Source organism: Ranitomeya variabilis, chromosome 1 (genome assembly GCF_051348905.1).
Source record: "Ranitomeya variabilis isolate aRanVar5 chromosome 1, aRanVar5.hap1, whole genome shotgun sequence".
NCBI lineage: Eukaryota > Metazoa > Chordata > Amphibia > Anura > Dendrobatidae > Ranitomeya > Ranitomeya variabilis.
Genome location: NC_135232.1, coordinates 1,071,860,349 through 1,071,875,779, shown reverse-complemented (window position 1 = coordinate 1,071,875,779; position 15,431 = coordinate 1,071,860,349).

Sequence of the window (15,431 nt, the reverse complement as noted above, 5' to 3'; positions counted from 1 at the left end):
ATTGAAGCCAGTGGTGGGCAGCGGTGAGCAGACGCTTTTGGGACAAAGTCCTGCTTTTCCCCTTCTGGGCATGCCCAGGGCAAGATCTCCCATTGGAGATCGAGGGTCACATACTCAGATACTGCAACAGATCCCATTGGTCCTCCAGGAAGGTCCTGAAGGTGCTCAACTTCTGTGGCAGCTTCCCATTGGTGCTTCTGGGAAGGTCCTGTACATGCTGCAGCTATAAAATGTTTGCATTACCGCACGGCCATGCGCTAGTGTACATTTGTATATGTGTGTGTGTTGATGAGTGCAAGTCGTCCTTAAAAATCCCATCCCTATTGAATGACTGCTCGCGTAAGGTGGATGATAGATATCTAGCGCCCAACTTACCCATCAGCACGTAACACACAAAACAGCGTCTATTGCTTTGACTGCCAGTGCGGCACTGTGCGCTTTCACAGCGCTTTCCTGACCCAAGCCTGGGTAGTTAGTGGCGTCCACCAGTGCGGCACCGCACGCACTCTCGTGCATCTTTATTAATATTATTTCTTTCTCTCTGACACCCCAGTTGCTGTGTCGAGCGCAAGAGGTCTATATGAACTCAAATCCTGTGTCTTGGGATTGAGTTCTGAGACTCCTTGCTTGCGCTCTTGGTGCGGTACCACGGCCCTGTGATGCAACAGGGTTTGCTTCCTCCACACAGGGTGAAGTTAACCTGTGTGTGTATCCACATTGTACCACCATATAGTCCATCATTACTTAGCAGCAGGTTCCATCTCTGCACGGTGGACCACTGGCTGCGAACGCACCTTACTCTATCTATTCTAATTATTTGGTGCGTTCCGCTTGCCCTAACAATGTGAGCAGGTCTCAAATCCATCTGTGACAAGGCAAATCAAAGTGCTGCTGCAGCAAAGCTAGTCCGGTGAAAACCTGAGATGACTTTTGGAAATGTGCTTTGGCACTCTGTACCTTGGCTAGTAGGTCCAGCTAGTAAGGGTATGTTTTTAAAAAACGCTGTACATCCAAGTTCAGAATGTGCGCCATACATGAAACGTGTTTACCAACTTGCCAAGCTTTAAAGCCACCACAAAGTTACACCCATTATCGTACACAACCAGACCTGGTTGGAGGTTCAGTGGGGAGAGCCACTGATCGGTCTGTTCATTTATCACATTCTTTTAAACAGCTCGGCTGCATTGTGAGCTTTATCACCTGAACTGATGATGTTCAGCAGAGTGTGCTGCCGCTTTGCCAAGGTAATGCTGCAGACCTCCAAGCTGGCGAGTGATGGGGAGGCTACTTTTGGTGAGGAGGAGAGACAGGAACTGTAATACGAGGAGACTGATGGAAGTTGGGACCGCTATTTTTGGTGTTGGTGAAATGTGTGATGTCCCTGCCTCTGACTCTGTCCCAGACTCCACCAGGTTCAACCAGCATGCCATAAGGGAAATGTAGCATCCCTGTCCATAAGAACTTTTCCACGTGTCTGTGGTAAAGTAAACCTTCCCTGTGACTGCGTTGGCCAGAGCAAGGCTTATATTGTGCAACATGACTGCTTATGTAATTCGTTGACGGCACTTCGGAAAAAATAGTGTCAGATGAGAATCTATTAAAGGGCGAACTCTTCTTCAGGAAAATGACAGCCGCGATCTCCATCTGCGCACGTGCGGCATCCCGTGGCCATTTTCCTGAAGCCGCGGCCAGCAGAGCGCCGCTTCTGCGCACGCGCGGCCAAAGGAAGATGGCCGCCCCCACCGATCACCAATGAAATAGTGCACATCGCGCTCTTTTAACTCCCCTGTGCAGTGGATTCGGGACCTTGGGCATGCGCAAACCACTACGCCACCCACGGAAAACTGAGAAAGATCTGGGGGAAGACACCACGCCCTTTTGACCAGACCAGCCTGATTGACAGACGAAAACGGCTACTTTGGTAACGTATTTTGGCAGCATAGGTGGGGAATCAGGGTCCACAAAATACACTGTTGTAATGCACAGCTCAGGCCCTATTTAACAGTATTTTTATCTCATACTGAAAAAATGGGGTGACAGGTGCCCTTTAACATAGGGCTGCCACTGCCCAGAGGTCGCAGAAAGACTCAGTTTCCACAATTTGAAATGGCAACATTTTCAGGGCTACCAATCTGGCTATGTGAGTGTTTAGCATTTTGGCCTGTGGGTGGGCTGTTGGATATTTCTGCTTTCTGTTAAATATAAAATAATTCACAAAATACCCATATTACATCATAAACTAGGCAAACTTTTTAAATCTTTATACCAAAAAACAAAGGGTTAAAAACACCCAACGAGTTTGTTAGCCATAAATTTTTTCTCTATTACATTACACAGTTTTAACAAAATTTCAGTATAAAACACAGAGACTGTCTGGCAATAGTGCAGGGATCAACGCCAAGTAACACTACATGTAGTACTGCACCTTTAATCAAAAATAACACGGGGACAGTACAGAGACCTTTCTAATTACCTTTTTACTCTTACACCTGAGATGGAGACAAGGGGGCATCCTCTATGTCTGGAGGAAAGAAGGTCTAAGCATAATCACAGATGTGGATTTTTTTACTGTAAGAGCAGAGAGACTATGGAACTCTCTGCCGTATGATTTTGTAATGAGTGATTCATTGCTAAAATTTAATAGGGGATTGGATGCCTTTTTTGAAAAGCATAATGTTACAGGTTACATGTACTAGATTCCATGATAGGGTGTTGATCCAGGGAACTAGTCTGATTGCCGTATGTGGAGTCGAGAAGGAATTTTTTTCCCCAATGTGGAGATTACTGTTTGCCACATGTTTTTTTTTGCCTTCCTCTGAATCAACATGTTAGGGCATGTTAGGTTAGGCTATGGGTTGAATTAGATGGACTTAAAGTCTTCCTTCAACCTTAATAACTATGTTACTATGTTACTACATAAGCTGCTCAAATAGTGAACTGTTATGAACTGGTGATTAAGAGGCCACACTGATATGACCTGGTGGCTAAAACGCAACATGGGACGAGCTCTGAGGAGGTGGTATCTCTACTGACCGCAGTCCCTAATCCTAACAACAACACTAGTAATAGCCGTGGGATGTTCCTGACTCTCCCTAGACACCTCTTCACAGCCTAAGAACTAACTACCCCTAAAGTAGGAAATAGAAAGCTATCTTGCCTCAGAGAAAACCCCAAAAGGAAAGACAGCCCCCCACAAATATTGACTGTGAGTGGAGAGGGAAATTACGTACACAGAAATGAAATCAGATTTCAGCAAAGGAGGCCAATACTAAACTTGATAGACAGAGAGAAAAGGATACTGTGCGGTCAGTATAAAAAACTACAAAATCCACGCAGAGTTTACAAAAAATGAACTCCACACCGACTCACGGTGTGGAGGGGCAAATCTGCAACCCCAGAGCTTCCAGCTAGCCTGAATATGACATAGTGACAAGCTGGACAAAAAGAGACATATTTGCAGAGCAATAGAGTCCAAAACAAATGGACAAACAAGAACTAGCAAAAACTTATCTTTTGCTGACAAGGACAGGCCATGTGAGAAATCCAAGGAGAGAACCAAATCCAACCAAGAACATTGACAGCTGGCATGAACTAAAGCCCGGAGCAGGTTTAAATAACAAACCCAGGCAAGGCGATCAGTGAAGGCAGCTGCTACAGCTACCTAAAAGAGCAGCAGTTCCACTCGAAACCACCAGAGGGAGCTCAAGGGCAGAACTCACAAAAATACCATTAGCAACCACAGGAGGGAGCTCCAGAACGGAATTCACAACAGTGAACCATACTGGCACTAGAAAAAAATGGCCATACATCTGTCTTCACTGCTGTGCTTGCTAGGCATGCCACTGTGCCATGTTGAATCAGTGGCCTCATCAAAGAACATATTATCTTACAATTCTTCAATCTGATCCTCCTTCTGTGTTGCGATTTTAGGCTGACCTGATGGCCACTGTGCGTCATGATTATTTTCCACCTCTCCAGACATGAATTTAATTTTCCCAACGTTTCTTTGTTCTAGCCATGAGTGCTCAAATGCTTGGGAATCACTGCATTTCACCTCCTCATGACCCTCGTTAATGGTGCACATTGAGAGGTCTGACAAGTTGCAAGAGAATGTCAACAGTAGCTCAGAGTGACCAGCCTTTGGGTCATATGTCTCCCAGGACTCTTGATGGTGTGAGACTGTAGGGTGAGGTTGAGGATTCAGAGGCCCAGCCTCTTAGCTACTGAGACTGGACAGTGTGGAAGACTTTGTGGTGCTGCTTGTCAGCACGCTGGAGCCTTGTCTGCCTTCCAACCCACAACATCCTCGCAATTGTCTGGGTTTTTCAGTGGTGTAGCATGCTGACCATATTTTGACTGGAAGCTAAAATGAGATCTAGCCACTTTCTGAACTGTAACATGGCCTTGTCGGGCACCACTACATCCACATCCATTAATATCACCCTTTCTCATATTAAATGCTTTATGCTTATGAAAAAAAAATTATGGCTTTATTTTTGACAAATACCCTCACAGAGGTGTTATATACAAAGTCAATATATCTAGCAATGTGTGGCAATTTATTTTAAGATATCAACTTTAATACACACAGTAACAGCAGACTCATGAAAATTAGAGATAAATAATGACGTTTGCGTATCTCAGCAGGCTTTGCGCTAGTCACACACCAGCTAGATAAAGAAACGGTATTTATTAAAACAATAGAAAATTATGTTTTTTATGACCTCTTGTAATAACTGCATAGTGTGTTGTGATATCCCCATCATGGCGTCTTTCAGCCTGTGTGATACAGACCCCTTGGGTTAATTTTTGGAAACCCTTGTACATTGTGCAAAGGTCAAATTTCTGTCAAATTTCTACTCTCAATCTCGACATATTCTATTATTAGAATTTGTTTATTGTGTTGCCCATCTCACGGTCTATTTAAGCGTGTATCTGGTAGCCTTATTTTGATTTTTGGGCCTGCACTTGGACATTTTGGAACATGAATGCATTAATATGCTCCTCACAATTCTTCAGGTTTCAGCCTTAAACAGGATAGCAATATGAGTAATGAAACATGCTCTATATATATGCTTCTAGTTTGAAAATTTTTCTCACACATCCTTTAGTAAAGGAAAATTTGACATACCTCTGTTAGCATACGCCATATACTGCTCATATATGCAGCACCCCAGTAGGAGGGCGGAATGCCTGGGTACAAAATCTGTGTTTGACAGTGAAACCACTGGCCCTTCCCCTTAGTTACTTCATTCCCACTCTGCTGTCCAGGAAGGAGGTGCTGATGCCTTCTGTCCACAACCTGCAGTTACACAGACACAACAGTCAGCAACCACATCCAATATGTTGCCCTAGAGCAGCATTCAGTTGTTTCTTGTCTGCATATATGACTGTTCATGAATTATTAGTTAGATAGGGCATACATATTCATTAGTAATTTACAATGTACGATGCTGGACAAAGATCACTGCTGACTTTTATAGGCTCCTAAATGAGACTTCTGTCTCTTTATTAAACTGTCGCTTCCCTTACATTTTCTAAATTTGGATCCTTACAAAAACATGGTGGTGAGGTATATGCCAGTTTCTGTACATTTTAAGCAAGTCTAGGAGACTTGGTAAATATGCTCCACAGACCTATTCAGGCCGCAGCCTTACACATATTGGAATATGGTCATTGCCACGCTTTAGCCTTGCAAAAGATACATTTAGCCTTGTTGGGTAGTTTCCAGAAGATGTGCGTAGGCTTGTGCAGATTGGTCAATTGGACTCCTGTCTCTTTCCCTTGAGAAGGCTGCTTCCAAGTAAAATGAGGCTTGAGCGTGTTCCTGACATGGGTTTCAGGCCTAAGTAGGTGCTGCTGGAGAAAATAGCGCAAATAGGGTCTTATCCACTATACAATCAGTTTAATACAATCAAATTGTACTCACCAGATGGAGCTATAAATTTAGCATATAGGAAATATTCGCTGCAGCAGATCCACAGGTCCAGTAACGGCCACCATATAAATAGAAATTGGGAAAAAAACGTGGACTTATTCTGTGCTGCCGAATAACTGAAGATCCAGGTATATTAAATAAAATGTGGTTTTATTCAGCATGTTTCAAAATACTAAGATGTCTTCATCAGGAAATCCACGTTTTTCTCAATTTCTATTTATTTGGGTTTCTGGCCTGACAGACTGACCACAATACAGGCCCTCACTTTCATACACTATATTCAGAATATAATTCTAATGCTTTTGGTGTCTGGTAAGAATCCAGCTAACTGACATTGATCATACAGCTCCCCCGAAACCTATATTATATTGAATTTACAGCGGCTTCACGTGCTATGACAGTGGTTCCATTGGCATCCGGTAGCAAAAATGAACTGTGAACCGTACAAAATGCAGGTTTCACAGCACCTGGTGGCCCTCTGAGGGCCTCATGATTACATGGCGGTGGACATGGTCGTGGTGGCGGGTAAAGCCCAAAATTCAAATGGGCATGTTTGAAATGGCATTGTAAAGGGATAGGGAATATGTTTTTTACTACCTTGCTATTTGGCATGAGGGAGGTACCTCTCAAATGTAGGAGAGAGAGCTCTCCCAAATGTATGATACAGGGCCACCTAAGGGCCCTTAATAAACTCAGGTTTCACGCCACTTGCTGGCACTTTGCAAATTGAAAGCGAGGGCCACATAATGACATGGCGGTGAACATGGTGGTGGTGGCGGGAAAAGGCCAAAATTCATAATGCCATGTTTGAAATGGCATTGTAAAGAGATGGGGAATATGTACTCCACTATACAATGAAGGAGTGAGAGCCCTCACAAATGTTAAAGGAAAAACTAAAGACAAAATGCTCCATGTGAACATATGCTAAAGAGGAGGCATATATATATATATATATATATATATATATATATATATATATATATATATATATACAACGGGGAAATAGTATTTGATCCCTTGCTGATTTTGTAAGTTTGCCCACTGTCAAAGTCATGACAAAGGGTGGGTTAATTTTAACATTGAGAGATAGAATATAAAAAATAATATCCAGAAAAACACAGTGTATAAATGATCTAAATTTATTTTTATTTTGCAGTGAGAAATAAGTATTTGATCCCTCTGGCAAACAATACTTGGTGGCAAAACCTTTGTTGACAAGCACAGCAGTCAGACGTTTTTGTAGCTGATGATGAGGTTTGCACACATGTCAGGAGGAACAGGCCACTTCATGTCCTTAAAGTGCTTCTTTTTGCACCATTCCTTTGTTGCCTTGGTTGTATATTTTGGGTCATTGTCTGCCTGGAAGACTCAGCCACTAGAGTTGAGCGACTTTTACTTTTTTCGGATCGAGTTTGTCAAAAGTTGGAGCGGATGAAATCGGACGATTATTGCGAAAAGTCGGGGGCCGACTGAAACACGAAACCCAATGCAAGTCAATGGGGAATCAAAGTCGGCAGTGAGTGGAGGACAGGAAAACACCTACAGTGCCCATTGTAATGCCAAAAACATAAATTCTTATTACTGAAGCTTGTCACTCTTAATTTACTTTATAATAATAGTTAGGCATTGAAAATTGGGGGGCTTTTGTCTAAAGTTGTGGGGGGTAGGGCTGGCTCAAGATTTTCGTGGGCCCAGGAAACGCGGAATACGTCATGGCGGTGGAGCAGGGAGAGGTAAATATTTCAACTTTGCAAGTGCTGTGATCCTGAGCAAGCAGGGGGGGCCCACTCTTTGGCATTGGCACTGGCACAGGGCCCCTCAAAGTACGGCGGTGTGTTTGATAGCGGGTGGCGCCTCCCACAGGCAGAGACACTTTTGTGTACTATGAGGGGCCCTGTGCCTGTGACGTCGCCAGCAAGTATGCCCCCCCACCTGATGAAGGAACCTGCACTTTCATCTGCACCTTCCTCTTTGTCCCCGTGTAAGGTGGTATAGTATGCGGGAAGGGAACCTGACTTTCAGCAGGGTCAGATTCTGGCTGTGTAGAGTGCAAGGGGAATGTAGTGGTCTGGGTCAATGTAACAGCAGATTCATGTAGCAGTGTCTGGACAATAGACAGGATGAGGAGGAAACACAGATATGGGCCAAAATAATAAAGTAGGCTAAATGCAGTTCAAAATTGGTAACAGGACTAAACAGGCGGCATTGCTTTGTTCAGTGGAGGACAACTGTAATGAGAGGCTGACACAGTTAGTAGGCCCAAATAAGTAAGTAGGCTAAATGCAGTTCAAAATTGGTAACAGGACTAAACAGGCGGCATTGCTTTGTTCAGCAGAGGACAACTGGAATGTGAGGCTGAAACAGTTAGTAGGCCAAAATAAGTAAGTAGGCTAAATGCAGTTCAAAATTGGTAACAGGACTAAACTGGCGGCATTGCTTTGTTCAGCGGAGGACAACTGTAAGTAGTGGCTGACACAGTTAGTAGGCCCAAATAAGTAAGTAGGCTAAATGCAGTTCAAAATTGGTAACAGGACTAAACTGGCAGCATTGCTTTGTTCAGTGGAGGACAACTGTAATGAGAGGCTGACACAGTTAGTAGGCCCAAATAAGTAAGTAGGCTAAATGTCTGCCAAAAAATTATTCATAAATAAACAGGTGGCATAGCTAGGTACAGGGGTGGGCTCCTCTGCTGAGTAGTAGACAGTGGTAGTAGGCGCAAAGTATTAACTGGTGTAAATGGAGGCCAGGGCCCCAGAATATTTTAACTATCATCTATCATTTCAACAAATTTGTATTGGCAGTGCCATTGAAGGATTTAACAGCACAGACTACACAGTGGTGGAGCAGGGAGTAGTAAGTATTGCAAGTGGTAGAGCACTGTTCGAGCAGGGGGGGACACTCTCGTGGGCGGCGGTACTGGCACAGGGCCCCTCATATTAAGACGGGGTGTCTGACGTTGGTTGTGCACCACCACCATCAGAGACACTTCATTGTACTATGAGGGACCCTGTGCCAGTGCCTTTGCCCAAGAGTGGGTACACCCACCTGTCCAGGCAAACGGCACTCACACGGGTGCTTGCACCAGGTGGTGACCACGGCCCTGTGGGTGGAGTCAGCCCATTTAGGGTGGTATAAAAATGGCCTATGGTGGACATTCAGCAGCTGCAAATGGAGGAATTAGAGCAGTCAGTAAGAGGAGGCCAAAAGCAAGACATTTTTCAGGCAAGCTACGTGTCAGCTGGGGAAGGTGGGGAAAAGTTTTTTGAAATCCATGATTGGTTCATTTTAATGAAGGTTAGATCATCAACATTTCGGGTAGCCAGACGTGTCCTATTTTTGGTCAGTATTGAACCAGCAGCACTGAAGACTTTCTGATAGCACACTAGCAGCAGGGCAAGCGAGCTCCTGTAATGCATATTCTGCCAATTCAGGCTAGGTGTCTATTTTAGATGCCCAGTAATCAAAGGGGAATGACCTGTGAGGGAGAACATCGATAAGGGAGGAAAAGTAGTTTGTAACCATACTGGAGAAATGCTGTCTCCTGTCACTTTGAATCAATGCAGCAGGACCTGTCGTGTCAGCGGTCATTGCAAAATCATTCCACAACTTGGTCATAAAACCCCTCTGTCCAATGCCACTTCGGACTTGTGCACCTCTAACACCTCTGCCATGTTGCTCCCTATGGCTTGTGTGAGAACTATCACCGCCTCTGTGAGCTGGGAATGCCTGAACCAAACGGTCTGCAAGAGTTGCTTGTTTGGTAGCCAAGAATTGCTCAAGGTTCTCATGTGGTATTATATTTTGTAATTTTCCTTTATATCGTGGATAGTGTTGAGCATTCCGATACCGCAAGTATCGGGTATCGGCCGATATTTGCGGTATCGGAATTCCGATACCGAGATCCGATACTTGCCGCATATCGGATACCGGAATCGGAAGTTCCCAGGATTCAAACTGCACAAATTCAGCCAATGAGGAATGATTCCAAGTGTGGGCACATCCTGTTCAGCATGGTGGGCATGTAGCTACTGGCAAGGCTGTGATTGGCTGCTGAAATGATGTCATGATGCACTATGAAAAACGCTGCCGCCCTTTCTGGCTCACTCTGCTGTGAATTCAGTTAGTGACAGGACGCTGTGTTCTGACTGAGGGCCATTTGAGATAGCGATTTGCTTCTTTGTGCTTTTCCCAGGCTAATTTAGCAACCGCTGTGTGTTCACCTTGCTTTTGCCTTGCAGCGCTGTTTTCACAGCCATCTGCAAGGTCTCTGTGTGTGTGTGAGTGCTGCCCACTCTCTAGTCTGTGTGCAGCCATAGCTGGTTGTATTCAGGTCAGGGTGGTTCACTGCCTCATACTGTTCTATCCTTTCCATTGTCCCTTTTTGCAAGTAGTGCAGGATGCTGCACATTTTTTTCAAATAATTCCTATTAGTGACTTTCCACCCGTATCCAGGTAAATTGTGGAAAAACACTACATAGGATAACCTAGAGTAGTTTTTTTGGGCATTGCAGCGCCGTTTACGGCTGTCTGCACGGTCTCCGTGTGAGTGCAGCTCGCCCTGTAGTCTGTGTGCAGCCACAGCCGGTTGTATCCAGCTCAGGGTGGTTCACTGACTCATACAGTTCTATCCATTCCATTGTCCTTTTTTGCAAATAGTGCAGCCTGCTGCACATTTTTTCAAATAATTCCTATTAGTGGCTTTCCACCCGTATCCAGCTAAATTGTGGAAAAACACTACATAGGATAACGTAGAGGAGGTTTTTGGAGCCTTGCAGCGCCATTTACGGCTGTCTGCATGGTCTCCGTGTGAGTGCAGCTCGCCCTGTAGTCTGTGTGCAGCCACAGCCGGTTGTATCCAGCTCAGGGTGGTTCACTGACTCATACAGTTCTATCCATTCCATTGTCCTTTTTTGCAAATAGTGCAGCCCGCTGCACATTTTTTCAAATAATTCCTATTAGTGGCTTTCCACTTGTATCCAGCAAAATTGTGGAAAAACACTACATAGGATAACGTAGAGGAGGTTTTTGGGGCCTTGCAGCGCCGTTTACGGCTGTCTGTACGGTCTCTGTGTGAGTGCAGCTCTCCCTGTTGTCAGTTCATGCCCCAAAAAATAAATAAAGAATAAACTTCACCAAACACACCACTTTACAGTTGTGTAGGCCACATTAGCTCATATTAAAGTCTAGTCCACACTTTAGAAAATTAGTGTTTCTTATACCTGTTAGGAGCTGTTCAGGAATAAGCACACTAAGCTGTTAGTACTTTTTTGCTTATCTTTATCAGTCAACCAAGATGAAGAAGGCAGGGAGTAAGGCACGTGGGCGTGGGCGCGGAGCAGGGAGAGGATGTGGGGATTCTGTGCCTGCTGCGGGCACCAGTGACTCATCATCACCCAGTTTCAGCAGGGAACAGTCCTTCATGTGCAGCTTTGTCGGAGAGCGCCGTACACCGCTGCTGCGTGAAGACCAAATTGAAGCCATTGTCGGATGGATGGCAGCTAATGCATCGACTTCAATTAGTGCCACATCCTCTCAGACACAGAGCACTGGAGAGCACCCATCTGTCTCTTCGCCACCTGCCAAATTGCCCAGGCAGACAGAGAGCCCAGGACAGGAGCCGTCTCTACTTCTGTTCTCTGAATCTCTTGGCTTGGAAACAGGGGGCCAGCCAAGCAGCATTGGAGAAATGGAAGAAGAGGCAGTGTGCAGTGATGCCCAACAGCTTTTTCTCTCTGAGTCTGAAGAGGCGGGTGGGCCAGTGCCTCCGGTCACCACACCGCAGAACGCATCCGCTGATGACACTCAGGTGCCACTTTCTGGTGCGTGCTCTGCTGCTGAGACTACCCAGGAGGAGCAGTTGGTGGCAGAGGGTAGTGTAGATGATGAGGTCCTTGACCCATCGTGGCGTGAGGGACAAGAAGTTGGTGGGAGCAGCTCTGAGGAAGAGATTCCCCGAATGGGCCAAAGAGGGAGAGGGAGGGGGAAGACTGCGGATCCTGTAGCCTCCACTTTGGCACCCGTTAGGAGCGTGTCTCTTCCAAAAGCCAAAAAGGGCGCTCCCAAGACTTGCAGTGCCTGGTCCTTTTTTGACACAGTTGCAGATGACATTTGCTATGTCAAATGCAAGGTGTGTCATCACAAAGTCAAAAGAGGGAGAAATGTAAGCAACCTCAAAACCTCCAACATGTGGAAACATGTGTGGACCAGGCACGCGGCGGAGTTACAGAAACACACTGAAAAGCTAGGCCAACCAACAGCGGCAGCTACCACCTCTTCAGCTCGTGTTGCCTCTTCCTCCAGCTCACACACAGCTGGTTCAGCTTCCTCTCAGGATCGCCATGGAAGAACCTCTGGCACTGTTGTCCAGAGACCCACTGTAATTCCACCCGCAGCACCACGTTCCCAGTTATCCTCACACTCCCAGCCCAGTCTACAGCAATCGGTAGTACAGGCATGGGAGAAAAGGCGGCCTTTCTCGGCAAACCACCCACGAGCACAGGCTCTGACTGCAGGCATTGCCAAACTTCTGTCACTGGAAATGCTGTCATTCAGGCTGGTGGAGACTGACAGCTTCCGTGACTTGATGTCATTGGCAGTCCCACAGTACAATGTGCCTAGCCGCTTTTATTTCAGCAGGCAAGCCGTCCCTGCCCTGCACAAGCATGTGGAGGGACACATAAAACACGCGCTACTGAACGCCATCAGTAGCAAGGTCCACCTCACCATCGATGCGTGGACCAGTCAACATGGACAGGGGCGATACCTTTCCCTCACTGCCCATTGGGTTAATGTTGTTGAGACGGGTACAGATCGTGCGAGTGGCGCAGGACGTGTCTTGCCCACTCCAAGGATTGCAGGAATCCAGTCTGTATGCATTGACTCCTCCTCTTACACAAGTTCCTCAGAATCATCGCTGCAGGAGCCGTCACAGTCCACCTCCACATGGACCCGTGAACGTTTACCTGTTACGACCGACATGAGCACAGCCGTGGCCAAACCTCAAAAGGCCGTCTTGAAATTAATTTCTTTGGGGAATCGAAGCCACACAGCGCAGGAGCTCTGGAATGCCATCAAGCAGGAGAGTGATGTGTGGTTTGTGGCAGCGAATCTCCAGCCAGGCATGGTAGTGTGTGATAATGGCCGAAATCTGGTGGCAGCTCTGGGCCTCGGCAACCTCACTCACATCCCATGTCTGGCACATGTGCTCAACTTGGTCGTGCAGAGTTTTTGAGGGACTATCCAGATCTTGATGCACTGCTGCACAAGGTCCGCCTAGAGTGTGCTCACTTGCGGCGTTCCAGCACGGCAAAATTGTGCATTGCGGCTCTGCAGCGCCGATTCCGCCTTCTGGAACATCGCATCATATGTGACCTACCTACCAGGTGGAATTCCACGTTACATATGTTGGAGCGGTTGTGTGAGCAGCAGCAAGCAGTAATGGAGTACCAGCTGCATCAGGCGCAAAGAAGTCGCACTCCGCGCCGTTCAGACTTCACAACCACAGAGTGGGCCACTATGAAGGACGTCTGCCAGGTTTTGCGTCCCTTCGATTATTCCACGCGGATGGCGAGTGCAGATGATGCACTAGTCAGCATGACTGTCCCCCTTATCTGCCTGCTTGAAAAATCACTGCAAGCGCTAAGGGATGATGTTGTGGAAGAGGTGTAGGATGAGGATTCACCATTTCCATCATCTTCTGGACAGTCAGCGCCACGTGGTTCCTCACAAACGCGTAGGCAGGGGACACTTTGTGAGGAGGATGAGGAGGAGTCAATGGAGGAGGAAGACATCCGTCCAGAGGAGGGAGTTACACAATTGTCCAGTAGTCAGTGTGTACAGCGAGGGTGGGGTGATGACGAGCGGGCAGAAATCACACCTCAAGCAGGGGACAGCGTTTCTTGGCCAGTTGGCAGTCTGCAGCACATGGTTGATTACATGCTGCAGTGCCTGAGAAACGACCGCCGCATCGCCCACTTTCTCAACATGTCTGATTATTGGGTGTTCACCCTCCTCGATCCTCGCTACCGGGACAACGTACAAAGCCTCATCACACCGTTGAACCGGGAGCATAAAATGCGGGAGTACCAAGACACACTGGTGAATTCCATCATATTCTCCAGTCCAACTGAGAGAAGTGCTGCTAGTGCTTTACAAAGCAGCTCAGTGCGTCCAGGCAGTGGAGGAGGCTCTGCACAAAGAGGGAGCAGAAGCAGTGTCTCTGCCCAAGGCAAGACCAGTATGGCCCAACTGTGGCACAGTTTTGTGTGCCCGCCACAAATGTCTACACCATCACAGACGGCTCCAGTCAGCAGGAGGCAACAGTTCCGTCAGATGGTGACAGACTACATGTCTTGCCCTCTTGCTGTACTCCCAGACGGCTCTTCCCCTTTCAGGTTTTGGGTCTCTAAGCTGGATACATGGCCAGAGCTAAGCCAGTATGCATTGGAGGTGCTGGCTTGCCCTGCGGCTAGTGTATTATCGGAACGCATCTTTAGTGCTGCAGGTGGTGTACCAACTGACCGTCGCATGCGACTATCCTCCAATAACGTTGACCGGCTTACTTTCCTGAAAATGAACCAGGCCTGGATCTCGCAGGAATTTGCCACTCCTCTTCCTGATTAAATAATTGGGTGACTGTCTACAGTATCCAGGTCTCCTGTTGTGTTCATCTTTCTACCACCTGAACTGTAATTCCTGGGCTCCAACACCGCCAGTTGAGGCTCAGAAGTGCCGTCTACAAAGTCAAAACATACGACCCAGTGTTATTGGGTGTCAGTAATGTCAGCTGATCCCCAGCTGCGTAGCCGGCAATGTGTCCTGCGACCGCCACGCTGACACAACAACTGAAATGTAAGGGAAACTGTCCCCCCCCAGGCGTTTGTTACTGAAATAGCCACCTTGTGCAGCAGTAATGCTGCACAAGGAAAAGGTAGCTATTTTTGTTTAGCTCCTTGCACACGCAGAACTTAACACTTTTAAAGTGTGTCCACTGATACCGTAAAACCATCCCAGAGGTGGGACTTTCCTTTGTAATGTGATGCAGCACACCCGTCATTCCTACCCCCTTGGCGACATGCGCCGCCTCCTCCGCGTTGTTTGATTCTGTCCCGGAGCCTGGGCTGTTATGCTATCCCTTGGCCAGGCACACTTAGCGCTGCCCGACTTCTGACATAATTTGGTGTCAGGCTGGCTGCGCCTGTGCAGCCGCGCTGGACGAGATCCTGCCTCGCAGTGTCATCTGATTTAATCACACTGCGGGCCTGGGATCCATGGGCATGCGCAGTGCATATCTTCACCTCCGCCTCTCACTCTTCTCCCTCCACCTTCTTCAGACTGTGCGCCGTCAGCTGATCCCTAATAGCATGCCACAGCGGTGACACCGCACAGTCTGAAGAAGCCGGAGGGAGGGGAGTGAGAGGCGAGGATATGCACTGTGCATGGCCATGGATCCCAGGCCCGCGGTGGGATTACATTAGACGACACTGCGAGGCGG